Below are 18,046 nucleotides of genomic sequence, written 5' to 3'. Positions count from 1 at the left end.
GTCGCAAATGCCATGAACATGGGCATCTATATAGAGAATACCCCACAATCAGTAGGGAAGGCAACTAGAAAACAACTGTGGAGAGAGATCACGAGGGTTTCACCAAGGTCGGGAGCAAAGGGAAAGGGGGAAAGCATCCACACAAGAAGGCAAATGAGGACAAACATACAAGACACAACAGCTTCAAGATCCTGGAGGAAGAAGAGGGGAACCAGGAGACAGTTCAGGACATGGAGAATGTAACAAAGGAGCAGGATAAGGTAGTTGACATGGAGGATATCACAGTAAACAACTAACAAAAGGATGATCTACCAAGCTTGATGGAGATCAGCAGGGACCAGGAGATTACTCCAAGTGAAGTGGGAATATAGGACCATGAGCTACAGGAGATTCTGGATAGGGAGAATCTAGATCTAGAGAAATTTATGGAACAAGGAAAAAGCATACGAGTGGACTCCCTACTAAAAGAGGACTATGACAGAGTACAACAACACTTTCTTTGGAGGTCACAAGTGAAGGGAGATGGAGTCAAAAGAAATCATGAAAGCCAGGAGCCAAGCAGGGTCAAGATGATGGATAATTCTCAAGCACAATCTCCAAATAAATCATGTAGGAAAAGGGGAAGAAAGAGACACAATGAACTGCTGAACGAATGTGGAAAATTGTTGATTAAATCAGGTAAGATGAAATATCTCACCAGCTATTCCTTTACTAACATTTCTTAATGAAGCTCACAACCTCGAACATTAGAGGCATAGGCAATAAGAGGAAACAAAGAAATCTTAGTAATAGAATGAAAGAAGAAAAACCATACATGGTTTTTATTCAGGAGACAAAATGTTCAATGGAAAAGATAAGATATATTCATAATAAGTGGTTATGAAAATATGAGTATTTAGAGGTTAAGGAAAACAACTCGGTAGGGGGGATTCTCACCTTGTGGGACCCATAGAAATTTGGAATTCTAGATGTTGAAGCATCCAGGAACTATCTCTCCCTGATATGTCAACCTGTAGGGGACAAGGAGATATACATGATTACAAATGTTTATGGACCTCAAAAGCAAGCAGACAAACTCAAGTTTCTCATCTCCCTGGAGGATCTAAGAGAAAGACATCCTATTTTTCATTGGATCGTTGCATGAGATTTCAATGTGATAATATCTCTTTCAGAAAAAGATGAGGCACTAGACAGCTAGGCAGAGACTCCATGGACTTCCAGAACTTCATTATGAACATGGGTCTAGTGGATACTAAAACAATTAATGGAACCTTCACTTGGGACAACAAAAGGGGAGGGGATAATCAAGTTGCTTCTAAACTTGATAGATTCATTATTTCAGAGGACCTCCTTCTCACAGGACCCGCCATGACAGCCTCCATTTTTCCCTTTGGAGGATCAGATCACTAGCCTGTACAGCTGAAACCCACCTTTATGGGCATACTGAGAAATAGCCTTTCAGGTTTGAAAATGCCTGGCTCTCACACCCTAATTTCACTAATAACACCTAATAAATGGTGGGGAGAGGATTTGAATATTCAGGGCACAAAAATGTACATGCTCCAACAGAAACTTAAACATATCAAATCCCATCTTAAAGCTTGGAACAAAAAGGAATTTGGAGATATCTTCAAAGCCAAAAGAGAAGCTCAGTAGAAGCTCCAGGAGATTAATCAAATCAACATCACCGAGGGCTTCATCAAATAATGGCAAAAACTAACTGACTCTCTGCAAGAAGAATGGGAGGATCGATGCTCACAAGAAGAAATTTTCTCGAGATAGAAATCAAGAATACAATGGATTAGAGAGGGAGAAAGAAACAAAAAATTCTTCCATAAATCCACTATGGCTCATAGGGCACACAATAGAATCACAAAGATCAAAGATTCTCAAGGTATTGGACTTGTTTCTCACAATGTTATGGAATCAGTCTTTGTACAACAATTCTCCAATATTGCAAAGGAACCACTGGAGGACAGATCTAGGTTCATTGACCATTTCACACAGTAGATCCCTCAGCTGGTTACCAGAGAGGACAACCACAATCTCAACAGGCCAATATCGGAAGAGGACGTCAGTGAAGTGATTAATGAAATGAAAAATGGTAAAGCACCAACCTCAGATGGATTCAATGTAGATTTCTTCAAAGCCTACTGGGAAACTGTCAAACATGATATCCTCAAGGTTGTGGAGGACTCAAGAGGATCCAAAAAGGTACTGAAGGCTCTGAATGCATCCTTCATAGCTCTGATTCCAAAGTAGGAAAATGCCATGACTTTGGATGGCTTTTGGCCCATAGCCTTATGTAATGTGGTGTATAAAATTATCTCCAAAGTAATAACCAATCGAATCAAACCACTTCTACCCACTATCATCTCGGAGGAGCAAATAGGCTATGTGGAGGGAAGACAAATCCTCAACAATATCATCCAAGTTCATGAGGTGGTACACTCTCTCAAAAGCAACAAACAAGCTAGTATGATCATTAAGTTAGACCTAGCAAAAGCCTATGACAAATTGAGCTAGTCTTACATAAGAGAAATTCTAAAAGCCTATGGTTTTGACCAGAATTGGATAAGGTGGGTCATGGAATTAGTTACCTCAACTAGTTTTTCCATATTTCTTAATGGAGCTCCATCAAGGACCTTCACATCCTCCAGAGGGCTCAGACAAGGAGATCCATTCTCATCGTTCCTCTTCGTCCTCATGACGGAAGGGCTAGGTAGAGCGATTAAAAGGGCAAATGCTGAAGGACGAATTCAAGGTATCAAACTTACCGTGGATGGAGAGGACAACACCCATCAACAATTTGTGGATGATATAATGTTGCAGGGCATACCCACAGTTAGGGAAGCCAGAGCAATCAAAATCATATTAAGTGACTTTGCTATGGTAGCAAGCACAGAGGTAAGCCTCAACATATCCAAAGCTTTTTCTTTAACACTAATATTTCTATTTAGAGAAACATTACTAGAATTCTTGGATTTCAAAGGGAATAGCTACCTTCCAAATATCTTGGCATTCCTCTTACTGACAAACCTCTAAGCAAGAAAGTGTGGGAGCCAATATTAAATAAACTTTAGGACAAGGTTAGAAAATGGACATGCAGGTCAATAAATTTGGCAAGATGCCTTGTACTCACACAGGTGGTCTTGCAGGCCATTCCCATGTTTATGTTTTCAGCTCTTCTTGCTCCTCAAAGTATTAAGTAGTAGATAAGAAGCATATAAAGGGACTTTCTATGGGGCAGAGGGAAAGAGAAAAAGAAGTGGGCTTCAGTAGCCTAGGACAAGATTTGCAAACCCAAGAGCCATGGTGGATTGGAGCTTCACAATCCTAAGACCCTCAGCAGAGTTTCAAGAGCCAATCTTTGGTGGAGATGGATTAAGGAACCGAATGCCCCCTGGGCTAAGCTTTGGAAATATAAGTATGCCAAGTACTGGCAGGAGAAGGATCATATTAGAATTTTAGGGCAACTTAGGGGCTTCCATATTTGGAACCTTGCCTAGGATAATAAAAATATTATTCAGTAACATTGTTTCTAGGAAATTCGAGCAGGGGACCTTGCTCGATTTTGGGAGGATAACTGGCAACAGGAACCCAACCTTTATAGGTATGAACTTGTAGCTCTCAAAAGTGACACAAACAAAAAATGTATGGTTTTGGTAAAAGACTTCCAAGATCAAGGAAGGAATAATGGAAAATGGAGGAAGTGGAAGGATCTAGGATACAGTGATGAAAACCTACTGAATACCAAGGCAAAAGCTCTCAGCTAGGAGCTAGAGCATAGAAGGATTCTAGTTTCTTCCTCAAATGGGGAAAGAATATTGAAGGTAACTTTAACCTCAAAGAGGCTAAACAGGAAGTCACAGGAAGTCATAGGATTAACTTTGACAATCTTGATCAAGACTGGAAGAAACTTTGGCAAAGTCCACATTGGATGAAAATAAAGTTATTTATCTAGGTAGTGCATCAAAGGAAGATCTTAACTAGGAGAATCTCCTTAAGAAAGGCTTCATTGGTCCTTCCAAGTGTTACCTATGTGGCGCTCATAAGGATATGATCGAACACCTTCTCAACCTCTATCCTTTCACTTCAAAGCTGTGAGATTGGGTGGCCTCTATTTTTAGACAAACTGATAGGGATGGTCTCAGCATATCCAACACTCTAAAGAACTGGAGGAAAAAATTCTTAGGGAATGAGATAGTTAATAAAGCATGGATTTTGATTCCAGGTTTTGTCATCTAGAATGTGTGGAGAGAATGAAATAGTCGGATTTTCAAGAACAAACAAACAAGCCACAACACATAATTAAGCAAGTTCTAAGGTAGCTCAAAGACACAGTCAGAAGCTTGCTGAGGACCCTTCCTAAAGATCCTCCTCTGCCCCAAAAGGAGAGAATTATACTTCACTTGGGTCTCCAGTCTATCAGGCCTCTGGGAACAACTGAGGCAATGTGCCTTATAAACAAGAGTGTTAACATTTGGAAGCCCCCTCCTTATGGTTTTTTAAAGGTTAATATTGATGGAGCAGCTAAGGGCAAGCCAGGATTAGCGGGCTTTGGGGGTGCCATAAGAGATGATCAAGGACAAATACAGGAAATATTCCATGGCCACTTGGGGAAGGCCAATAATAACATGGCTGAGCTCATGGCATTAGATCAATGCTTGGAAATCCTAGTGAATTCTAGTTCACACAATGTTATAATTGAAGCAGATTCAGAATTAATTATTAGAGCGGCTAAGGAAATTCACAATGGAAACTCTCCAGATAAAGTGTAAAAGCATTGGAATATTTTTCAGGTTTTTTACCGCATCTATGCTCACCTACGAACCCTTAAAACTGTCAGATTTTCTCATTTGAAAAGGAAAGCTAATATGTTAGTGGATTGATTAGCAAATGAAGGAGTCACAATAAGGTACAGGGATTCTAGGTATGCTTGGGATTCACTACCCCTAGGAAAATTGTGGGAGGATTGTCTCTGTCAGGCAATACAAGATATGGAACCATGGACTAACAAGATGGATCAAAGGAACCCAGAAGACCAGCGGAAGGTTGGAGAACCCCACACAGTCTAACCGGCCTTGGTTTGATTACTTTCCAAAGTCTAGAATCCTTTTGATTGAGTGATGAAAGGTTTGACTCGGATAGCTCCACAGGATGAGGTGTCCCTCTTCATATGGCTTAGGTGGTGTATGACAGAGAATCCAGGTGGACGGGATTGGCTCAAGAACTGTCCGTTGGACAGAATTGAAGGACAAGACATGGCAAAAGGATGTGTTTGTTTTTTCCTGCGAGTCAACCTTTCCAATACCACAAGTGGTATATCGGGCGGGGTCTGAATGGTTTCTAGTTTCTCTAAGTTTGGCTCTGATTCCAATCTTCGAGTGACATGTAGTGGAGCGAGTAGAGAGAAAACCGTCCTCATTGGGCAGTTATCTCTCGTGCTTCTTGTCCTTCCGATATTCATGAAGAATGTTGGATCTTAGTCAGTTGATCAACGGTGGTGATGTGTTTGTGCTAGTTGGTCAGACCCAAAAAAAAGATTAGAGTGTTATGCTTTTAATTTCTGTCGAGTCCGTTTGACATTTTTAAGATTGACTTGTGGTGGGACCTCTTGTGGACCCACAACAAGTCATTCATGGCCTTTTGGGACCTCCAATTCAATGGACTATCCCTCCAAGGAATTCTAGGCTCATTTGAAGCACGACAAAACTTCCATATGACCTTCTGCCTTAATTGTTTGGCGATTCTCCCCGGCTTTCCTGTCTAGGTTTCTCTTGGTTTTGGATGATTGGTTGGGTTCGGCCTACTCAGCTCACTATTGAACTCTCACAGAGCTGGTGCGGCTTCTTTTAAATTATGAATATTTGGCTGAGTTTAATAGAAGGTCCTACTCTTACTTGATTAAAAAAAAAATTACTTTTTATTTAAAATTTTAAAAATAGTGTTAATGCATTAATTATATTATTTTAGATAACTTTGGACAATAATATTTGATGAAAAAGTGAAACTTAGATTCACTTAGAAATGAGGTTGATTAATGTTTTAGATCTAATAACTTAGGTTTAGTTGATATATTTATTTTACCATTTCTACTAAAAAAAAGAGAAAAGGAAATAAAAAATTTATATAAATAATGTTAAATTTTAAGTAGTAGTAGTAGGTGGATGATATAAATTTAAATTTAATAAATATTTTAGAATAATTTTAGCACCACCCACAAATTAAAGGTTGATAATTATCTCAAATGCAGTTACATTGTTTTTCATTTTTAATTAAATTGATTAATTAAAAAGAGGGTCAAATGAGCATATATCATTTTAACATTAGTTATAGTTTTTGGGCATATAGTATTAATAAGTCATGGTATTGGCCTCATGGTATTGTGAAAAATTATATTTATATGTTATGATTTTCCATGGTAAATTCAGGATAAATCTCCATGGTTAAGAATCTTGTGCTTGTTTTTTTAATTGTATATATGTTTAACTCATATATTAATTATTTTTATAATTAATGATAATAATAATTTAAAACAAACTTATAATTTAATTAGTTCTTATGATTTTCTTGGCAACATGAGAAGTATCATTAAGTGTGTGTTTTGATACCTATATATGTTTTCCAACCATTTGATTTATATAGATACACTAGTAGTAAATGTCTTTTGATATAACTATGACAAAATCTTAGAAAACTAAATGAACTACTATTATAAAGGAAATTTTAAAGTGAGTTGAAAAATACAAAGGAAACCATATAGAATGGAAAATGATGTTATTGAATTAAGTACACATGAATTTAACATTTCAAATATAACTTAATATAAAACTTTTAAGGAAATAGTGGTACTAATTAAGTGAGGGTGTGAGAAAGTGATGTAAGAAGAACCATCCCATACAATGTCAAAGTTTCATAATGCACCACTTCTACACATTCTTCATGAATCACATGACTCTACAAAAACCCAATAGCAACTATGGCCTATATCATTTAATATTGTTAATGAACTATGCACAACAAAAAATGATAGATCATTTGTTGTAAATAAATAATGATATCATCATATAAACATGAGAAATTAAATGTGGAGATTTGAAGGTAAAAAACATTAGAAATGTGCTTAACCTTTTTTTAATTCATTAATCCCTTTCTACATAAATATTACAAATCTAGCCTTAATGGCCTCTTCATCTAATTTTCATATATCCTTGCTCTATCAAACCAAAAACCATTGTAGCGATTGGTGCTTGTGCATGGTGTTGGAGCATCCTTTCAATTGGAACTAATAAAGTGAGGGTGTTGGAGAATGGACTGTCAGTTGGAGTTGATAAACCCAGGGGTTGGAGCCTCCTTCTAGTCATTGCTAGTAAACCAAGGGGTTAATGCCTCTTTTAATTGGTGTTGTAAATCATGGAAGTTGGTGCTTCCTATTGATGTAATTTTTCAAGACATATATTAAAAGGATTTTGTGGTTTTTGTCCCGAAAAGGTTTCTACCTATAAATTATTGTGTACTATTAAAGTTGGTCACCTTGGGAGTTGCAACATTCTTGTTGCAATACTGAGGCTCATTAGATGCTCGATCCTACTTTTCTTTCCTTCCTTTCCCTTTTCTTGCTTTTTCTTCCTTGCTCCAAAGCTAGAGGGCTCTAAGAAAACTCTAAGTGACGAAGAGTGAGAGAGAGAGATAGAATAATGAGAGAGCTCTAAACTTGAACTGACAAAAGGTTTGAAAAAATATTGCCAAATGATCCTCAGAAGCCCATTTATGAATAAGGCCTCTAATTTCTTCATTTTCCATTATTTTCCTTCAATTTCCTCACATGAAAGCTATGACATTTCACCTTACTTTTCTCATAATTTCCTTTATTTTCATAAATAATTGTGCCAAAAATGTCTTTTTTGCTTTTAATGCCTTTTCCTTAGCCCTTGCCAATTTCCTTAGCCAAAAACACACATTCGTTTATGCCCACTAAGATATCTTTGCCCAAAATTCAACTTGGAATAAGTGTCCCTTAACCATGGCCTTATTTTTCTTTATTAAATGTTATTACATGAACTTTTCACCAAGGCCATTACAGTAGGGAACTTTGGTGTAGGGAAAAGAATGACCAACTTGCATAGGTACATGTATTGGTCGAAGATGCAAGAATAGGTAGCTAGGTTCACAAGAGGATACATGCTTTATTGTACCAAGATTAGTAATAGGAAACAATGTCTAGATCATCCCACTATTACATATAGTAATAAATTTCGATGAAATATAATGACAATTTAGCTAAATTGGTTATAAAATCGAAAATTATAAGAATTAATTCATTTATATAATTAATTTTAAATCAGGCCCATGGTTGTCGGTATTGCAATGAGATATCTCCACATTGTCATAATTATGATGATATTCTCCACATCGTAGTAAAGACGACGATATTCGACAATTATCACATTATAAACAAAAATACCCTTTTTGACCAATCATTTCTATTCATTGAGCTATTAATCGAACGATTGGTCACTTTTTGACTACTCAATTTTGACTTTGTCAACTATCGTCAAAATTTTGATGGTATGTAAATTTATAAATATGTTTCTCTTAAGAGACGTTGCGACAATTTATAAGGTCTTTTTTTCGAGAAGGAAATATATTTCTTTTTAGATATATGAATTTCATTACAAAATATAATAGATCTAGTACACCACTCAGTTTTATAACATAATCATCGCATAACATTTTAGTGGGGAAATATGTCAAAAAAATTACTAGGGCAAAAGATCAAGGGAATGATTGGAGATGTTATTTCCCTTATTCTAAATGTGTGGGCTTACATCACGTAAGAGTTTTAAAATAAACAACTAAAATACATTGTAGGGAAACATGGGCACATTGAAGGGGGATTGAAGGAATATCATTCCTTGGTTAGCTATATATTCATTATTTATTGTGTTTATATTAATCGCATTTGTAAAATTTTATATTGTTATAACATTTTTTATGCATACTAATTTTGTATGATGCTATGTAATTATAAAATCAAGCTACCCCCCTAGTCGGTGTTCGAATGCCCTAAGTAGTAGTAGAAATGATGTTGTACAAGCTGAGGAACATGGAGAAAATATTGAAGATCAAGTTAATGATCCTATGGAAGAAATTGACAATAATAACATAGTTCAAGATGACGGGACAAATGAATTGATCCAAGATTTATTCGCTCAACTAGTCAATGATCAAGATGAGGAAAATGATGATAATATTCTTCACGAAACTCTGTTAGAAAGGCAATGACGCCACTTTACGAAGGCTCAAGACAAACTCTTCCCTCTTCTACATGATTGTTGGTGAGCTTAAAAGGGTTAACTAATAGTTTCTCAAACACTTGTATGACACATATCCTAAGGTATGTAATATGTTTTATCACATATTTTACATAAAGGTTGATTTTTTCCCTTTGTTTGTGTTAATTAATGTGTAAAATAAGAATGAAATATTTACAATTAATATTTCTTACACAAACTAGTGGTTTTTCATGTTATAGATTGCTAGGTGAAATTATGCTACTATCGCCAAATATTTTACCTTACTAAGATTTATATGCCATTATGAAATAAATCTGAGCGAAGTATCAAGCTATAGATGCATTTTCTAATGATCATATTTTATATTATGGAAACATGCATAAAAAAAGTTTCCCATAATGTTAGAGTAGTAGATATCGAACCCGATCAAATAACAAAAAAGGTGCATCAAAAGGTTCTTTGCCATTTTTCCAATAATTCCATGTTTGCAGTGATTGTTCATGTATGAAAGCATAGCATAGTTTATGGATTACCATGCAAATAAGAGAAGTGGAGAGGGTGTTATTCAAATACCTACAGATGGTTATGATTTAGGGAAATTTAGGGAAATTGCTCATTTTATAAAGATGAAGCTCATAATGTTAAGATTTCATTGGCAGTTGATGGTTTTAATCCATTTGGTGATCTCAAGTCTATTTACTCAATGTGGCCAATTTTTGTTATAAATAATAACGTTCCTTGTTATATTTCAATAAAGAGGGAGCACATAACGTTGACAATGATTGTTATAGGTATTTTTTTATAGTAATTTTTCAATTGCAACATTTTCATTTCTCTTGTGTGTTTCGTAATGTGTTATATTTGTTTATTTTCTTATATATATACATATCATGCTAGTAATTTTGTGTAATTTCAAACAATTAGGTAACTTCCAAGTTAAAGATATGAATGTATATATGAAGCCTCTTATCAACGAGTTACTAAAGTTATGGGTCAACATCACTATCTATGACATCTGTAAACCAATGAGGTAGAGGAAATTTCAATTCCATGGAATACTTGTATGGACAATTCATGATGCTCCAGGACTAACATGTTTTGGTGGTAATGTTCCAATATTTCACTTTAATAGTATATAATTATTTGAAGATACAATGCATGGTTTTTAAATAATTTCTTTATATAATTGACATTAATACATTAAAGGAACTATGGAAGCCACCTAAAGATAATGAGCGTCATCTCTATGTTTGCTAAGAAAAGCATTAAATATCATGTAGAATCCCAATGAGGCATCAATTAATGGCTCATCATTGAATGTGGATGGATTGACAAGATTGTAGTGAGCCATTTGATGCATGGGTGCAGTACTGTGACCCATTACATACTTTGGAATATCTCTTAAATTGTTTGTCTACATGGGTTTCCTTGTAATAGTGGTTGTCATGTTATGCATTACATGAATGTTCTGAGGGGGGTGGGGCATTAACACATCCAATTGAATCATGGGTTTGTGGGGCAATGGAAAGAGGACTTTTGCCCCCATTTTTCCACCTAAGTCGCCCCATCTGTAGATAGTAAATGATCAATTTGTTATTGTTGGATAGTTGATTAATGTCAGTAAATTACACAGATCATAAATGTTGGGTTTTTATGTAATCATATGATTCATGATGACTATCTAGATGGGATGGTCCATTGTGAGACTTTGCTATTGTAGTGGGGTGCTAACTCTTGCATAAAATGGTATCAATTTAAGAAGAGCTTTATGAAATGGGAAGAACAAAATAAAAATGAGGAAGACAATATTATGTTAGTAGAGGATAAGATGGTGTTGCATAAGGAAATTTTTTTGCTAAAATTGTTGGAAATATAACTAGTTCTAGTCTTCATAATTCTTTTTGTACTCATTTCAATATGTATTCTATGTAACAAATAAGAGAATAAAAGAAAAGGTTATTATTTTAAGGCATGGGTTTCATGCTCATTATTGATGGTATTATACGTAAAAGCATGTTCCTCATGCTTCTAGGGTTTTTTAGGTCATATGAGTTATTGTCATGAGTCAAGAAAGTCGACATTATGTTTATAAGACCTTTCTAGGAAAAATATAATTGGATAAAGAATTATTTTGAGCCTAGAAAATCCAGGAAACTCCAAAAGTATAATTTGGACCTGGAAACTTCAAGCCAGCCTAAAGGAGGCAATTCAACCCTTTAGAAAAGCTATAAATACAAGCACTTCGACCTCATTTGTGTCTCACTCACTCAAAAGTTCAATTTCAAGAAGGAAGTTCGGCCTATAGTTGGGAAGCAGGAGAAAAAGATAGAAAAGGTCTAAAAAAAGAAAGGAAGGAAGGAAATCTTGTTTTTGGGCTCAATTTTTCACACACATGTGAAGGATTAGGGTTTCTACGACTTCCAAAAAGGTTGAAATCGCATGTCTAAGTTGTAGTATCAACTAGCTATGAGAGTAAGATATTTTGTTTTAACTTGGTTGATCTTGGAAGAATTCTTGAATGGCTGAGTTAGAGTTTCTACAACATCTATAGGGCTAAAGTTCTAGGTCGAAGTAGTAGTACTGAAACTAGAAAGTCGAAGTTTTAGTGTGAAGCTGGTTGGTGCTGGATCAGGGAAAGACTTGATTGGAAGTGTTGACTTGGTACTTGGAGAAGGAATTCGTCTAGGGATTGGGTCTTTGTCGTCTCATTTGAAATTTAGAGGAAGAGTGAATTAAGGCTAGTTTGTAATATTTATATAGAAAATGATTAATAAATAAAGAAAAGAGACTAAGCACATTGTTAGTGTTTTTTTCCTTTGAGTCTCCACATTTAATTTATTGTATTTATACGATGATGCCATTCTTTATCGCAACCAATGATCTATCAATTTTTGTTGTGCATACTTAATTAACATCATTAAATGATATAGGCCATACATGTTGTTGGGGTTTTGTATAATTTATCATGTTTATATGATGGTATCATCATTTATTTCAGCAAATGATCTATCAATTTGTTGTGCATACTTAATTAACATCATTAAATGACATAGGTCATACACGTTGTTGCGGTTTTATATAATCATGGGATTCATGAAGACAATTCATTGTGCATACTTAATTAACATCCTTAAATGATATAGGTCATACAAGTTGTTGGGGTTTTGTATAATCATGAGATTCATGAAGACCATGTAGAAGTGGTTCATTATAAAAAATTGACATTGTAGAAAATGGTTTCTCTTGTATCACTTTCTCACACCTACAGATAATTAGTACTACGATTTCCTTAAAAGTTTTATATTAAATTACATTTGAAATTTTCAAGTTATTTCATAGATTTTATTGAAGTAATGGTTGATTTTCCTTGAATTTCTCATATTTGTACTTAATTTAATGACATTAATTTCGTTTCTTTATTATTGCCTTTGAATTTTTCAACTCGTTTCAAAAAAAATTATAGTAATAATTTTTTTAGTTTTTTACAATTTTCTCACATCTATACCTACATCTATACCCAAACTTATGATGACATAAAAAATATTCCTACTAAACTGACCATATATATAAAATGGTTGGTACACATTGATAGCGATGGAAACACTTACGTCATGATATCACAAATTTCCAATGTTAAAAAATTTCATAAAAAACAACTAAATTATAACTTTATTTAAAATTATTACTATTAATTATAAAAATGATTGATATATGAAGTAAAAAAATATACATTTAAAAAATAGGTAACAAAATGCTCAACTATGGATATTGTCCCCCACTTTATTATGGAGATTCTTAACTTAACTTGTAAATTGAGTTTGTTGCAATACCATGGGCCAATACCCAGCTCACTAATACCAGATTGCCCAAAAAGCCATAGCTGAGATTGATATGAAACATGTTAATATTCCTTTTTTTATTAATCATTTTAATTAAAAGAGTAAATAGAATATAACTACTTTTGAGATAAATCTCAGTCTTTTTTTATGGCTATTTCAAAATATTTGTGGAAGTTAAAACTATATCACTAACTTAATAATTATTGATAATTAAATGAAAATTTCAAAGTCTTATTTTGAATGTTATCACCATAATTACATAAGATATCTATCTATATATATATATATATATATATATATATATACCAATAAAAAAATTTAAATTGATAAAAACCTTTAAACTATGACATTATTCATAACTTAAGAATGAGAATGTAAACAATGTGCCATAATTATATAAAAAAATAGTCAAATACCAATAATAAATTTAAAATTGATAAGAATATTTAAACTATGACAATTGATAATTAAATGAAAATTTCAAAGTCTTATTTTGAATGTTATCACCATAATTACATAAGATATCTATATATATATATATATATATATATATATATATATATATACCAATAAAAAAATTTAAATTGATAAAAACCTTTAAACTATGACATTATTCATAACTTAAGAATGAGAATGTAAACAATGTGCCATAATTATATAAAAAAATAGTCAAATACCAATAATAAATTTAAAATTGATAAGAACATTTAAACTATGACAATATTTATAATGTAAGCATGAGAATGTAAATGATGTGTCATGGTAGTATGGAATGTGGCCATTTTTTTCAAAAAATTGACGTGAGGAGTGCTTGAATCTTGTTTTTGAAGTAGAAATAGATTCAATACCAACAAAAATAGCTAAACACCCAAATCTTAAAGCTTAACAACTATAACTTAAATTTCCAAAAATATTCATAAAATTTATAATCAAAATCATACTGAAATTTCCATTTATTTTCTATCAAAAATTATATCTCATTAAACTATACCATTGTAAACTGGTAAACTAAATGAACCACCTAAACTTAAATCTAAATGGTAAAGTATAAAACATTAAACAACGTTATTTTATGGGAATCACAGTCAAATTTTTACCCACATGCCATTGTCTTTTCCCACCCTGTCACGCCATTTCTGGTAGAGTAGTTACTAGGAGTCAATAGGTTGAGTTACTTTATCTTTCTATCTTCCGCTCTATACGGCAGTTTCCGCGTTTGTATGGCAATTTTCGTGTTTATTGGTGCAAGACCAGCCGTCAATACCGCAACTTCTTCCTTCCCCCCTCTATCTTTAGATCTTCTTCTTTCCGTGTTATTGCTGCTATAAAATTAGTTTTCTTGATATGTACATAGATATTACGGTCAATACTATGGTTTAGTCATATCATAGGTTTAAAAAACAATAATTCAGGTTTATATATATATTTGATTAATTAATTTAATTAAAAGAGTAGAAAGAGCACAATTTTTTTGAGATAAAACTCAATTTTTATTTTACAACTATTTTAAAATATTCGTGGCAATTAAAATATATCACTCACTTTATAATTATAGATAACTAAATTAAAATATTAAAGCCTTATTCTAAAATAAACATTACTATCATCATAATTACATCAAGCTTTCCCCATAGTAGTATAGAGATAGATCTCACGTAAAAACGTAAGCACTCAATATAAATTTAAAATATAAAGGGGTTTAGGAACACTCAAAAAAGAGGTATGGTAAATAAATAAAAATACAGATAAACTAAAAGTATGGTAAATAAATAAAACTTCTTTTTATTTTTACTCCACATGTATGGTAAATAAATAAAAATATAAATAAACTAGAAGTATGGTAAATAAATAAAACCTCTTTTTATATTTACTCCATAAACTTCTTTATACTTACTAACAGGCAAAAAAGAGGTTTTATTTAGGTGAAGCCTATGGGTCAAATATCATCGGACAAACAATTATTAAGAGCATGGGCGAAATACCATATTTATAAAAGAGGTATGGTAAATAAATAAAGATAAAATAGGTATAAAGAAGTATGGTAAATAAATAAATATAAAAGAGGTATAAAGAGGTATCATAAATAAATAAAAATATATTAAATATGATTATAAATCAATATCTAATTATATATCAAGCCTTTGGGCCAAATACCACAGTAAATAAAAGAGATATGATAAATAAATAAAAATACAAATAAACGAGAGGTATGTTAAATAAATTTTGTATTTACTCCACAAACCTCTTTATACTTACTAGCACTCAAAAAAAAGTTTTATTTAAGTGGGTCAAATTATTATTAATACCATGCAAAAAAATATTATTAATACCATTACATAATTTATGTGTCTATCGTTGTAATACCACCACGAGATTCACCTTTTATGTTTCTCTCGCTGCAAAAACTAGCACCATTAGAAGAGCATAGGTCATTTCCGAACCACAGCCTCATTTATCTTCCCCTCTTATTGTTCATGACCCATTTATGTTTCCTAATTATTATCTTTACAGTTACCATTTCTCCCATTTATCTTTCCTTACCAGTTTAGATCCATCTTAACTCTGGATCTATCCAGAGCTCCAGAGGGATCATGTAACACCCCAAATTCCGTTAGAAAAAAAACACTTAGAATTACTATTAATTACTTTACTTTGAATCTGGTAATTTTTTAGGCTGCTTAAGAACCTAATGAAATTTTGATACACTTTTAAAAGAAGTTTATTATTATTTTTATGATTAATGTTCTAATCTGGAAATGAAAACTCATGGGGAGACCCTCAAGATTTCCCAATTTCCAAACAGTTGGGAAGGACAGTTATTCTCCTACCACTTAGAGATTTAAAGGAAAATCTCGGAGAGGAGGAGGTTTCTCTTGTTCTTTTTGGTTGGAAGAAGTTTAGAGGAGGATACTCATTGGAGGCAGGACACTCCCCTAAGAGTGAATTCCTTATTTAGTTAGGACAAGTGGAAGGCTCTAAGTCGAATAGAAGACTATAATTTCTGGCTAGGCTAAGTGAAGCCCTGATGCAATTAAATTGACCAAAAAGACTCTTAAATGAACTCACTGTCTAGAAATTGAGAGAGCTTAGAGGGATTGAATGTAATAGGCATTCTCATTGGTAGGGAGGAGTTGTCTTCATGAACGGTTTTCCAGAATGGATTATCAAGATGCAAATAAGTTCTGAAATTGCCCTACTATTTATTTTTATATGTCTATGTAAGAGGAGGTTTATGACTAAATAATTATGGATAGGAAAAAGGTTTAGTAGACTCTATTAGAAATTTTTATTTTTCAATATTCAGTAAAGAAATGATGAAAGAATGGTTGTTAGCAACAATGATTTGGAGAACTGATTGTTTATTTGTACATAATGTTTTCATAAAGAAAATTGTGTTTAGGATAGTTATAGAAAACGAAAATGATTAAATATATGTAGAATCTCTTTTCTGGAATTACAATCAGGGTTTGGTGGTCACCTTGTAGAAGTAAGTAAGAAGAGGAAAAATAAACAATTCTAACAAGTAATGTTCTAGAATTAAACACCAAACTGGTAAATAATTTGTATAGTTGAAGCACTGGGTACCCTAGAGTGGTGATTAGGTGACTAGGTTTTTGTAAATTGTGACTTTGATTAACGAATCATGTTAGTTCCTGAAGCTAGGCAATTCATCAACTGCTAGTAACAATCCTAAGACCTTGAAAAGGGTAAACAATCAAGACATACACATATATGAACTGAAACTACTATTGCAATTTTAAATTCAAGATAGTAAACAAATGAACTCCATTCAATGGCTGGAGATTAATTACCAACAGGACAAGAAATGTGTATATTCTATTGAACGCCTAAAGAGAAATACTATATTTACTATAGCAACATCTATCATCTTTCACTTTTGTTGTGGAAGAGTTGGACCTTAGTAACCAGACGACAAGGTTTCTTTTTATAGTTAAAGGAATTTGTTAATAAAATCTATTAAAAACTAATGGAACTTTTAATAGAATGATTTCGGTGGCAAGATGTTGAGAAATTGGCTTATTTCAGGAACATGTAGGACATTTAAGGGAAGAAAATTTATCATAGCTACGCAACAAAAAAGAAAGAACAAAGTAAAACTTTCAAAAAAATTTGTACAAGAATTTATATTCCCATGTCATATCTTATAGAGAGGAAATTATAATTAATGTATTACATGATATTGTTGCATAATTAACCTTTAAAACAAAAACCATTGTAAATAGCAAGAATGGTATCTGCTCCTATAATGGTAACCTTCGATTAGGTTACCATCAGATTAGAATAAGAGAAGAATATATTTGCAAAACAACGTTTATAACATGTTATGGGCATTATGAATTTATTGTGTTATCATTCAGACTCACTAATGCTCTAGCAATCTTTATCAGTCTGATGAATGCTATCTTTCACCCTTATCTAGGCAAATTTGTTTTAATATTTAGTGATGATATTCTGATTTACTCCAAGAATTTGGAGGAACATAAAGAACACCTCCGTATAGTATTGCAAGTTTTGCAGGAGAATCAGTTGTATGCTAAATACAGCAAATGTGATTTTTATAAAGACCAAATCCAATATCTAGGACATATTATCTCTTCAGAGGGTGTAGCCGTAGACCTTGAGAAGATTAGAACCATCATGGAATGGTTTGTACCCAAAACTGTGGCAGATATTAGACCTTTCATGGGTTTGGTAGGTTACTACTGACGATTTATAAAGGGATCCTCCAAAATTGCTTATCCTATTACCTCTTTGCAGAAAAAGGGAAGAGCCCTTTGTTGGACAACTGAATGTCAACACAACTTTAAACTCTTGAAGCAATTATTAACCACAACCCCTGTACTAAAGGTAGTGGACCTTGAGAGGGAATTTACTATATGCATGGAT

This window comes from Pinus tabuliformis, chromosome 2_1 (assembly GCF_031772625.1).
Source record: "Pinus tabuliformis cultivar Carrire ecotype Pingquan chromosome 2_1, CPIR1, whole genome shotgun sequence".
NCBI lineage: Eukaryota > Viridiplantae > Streptophyta > Pinopsida > Pinales > Pinaceae > Pinus > Pinus tabuliformis.
This window is presented reverse-complemented; position numbering follows the sequence as displayed.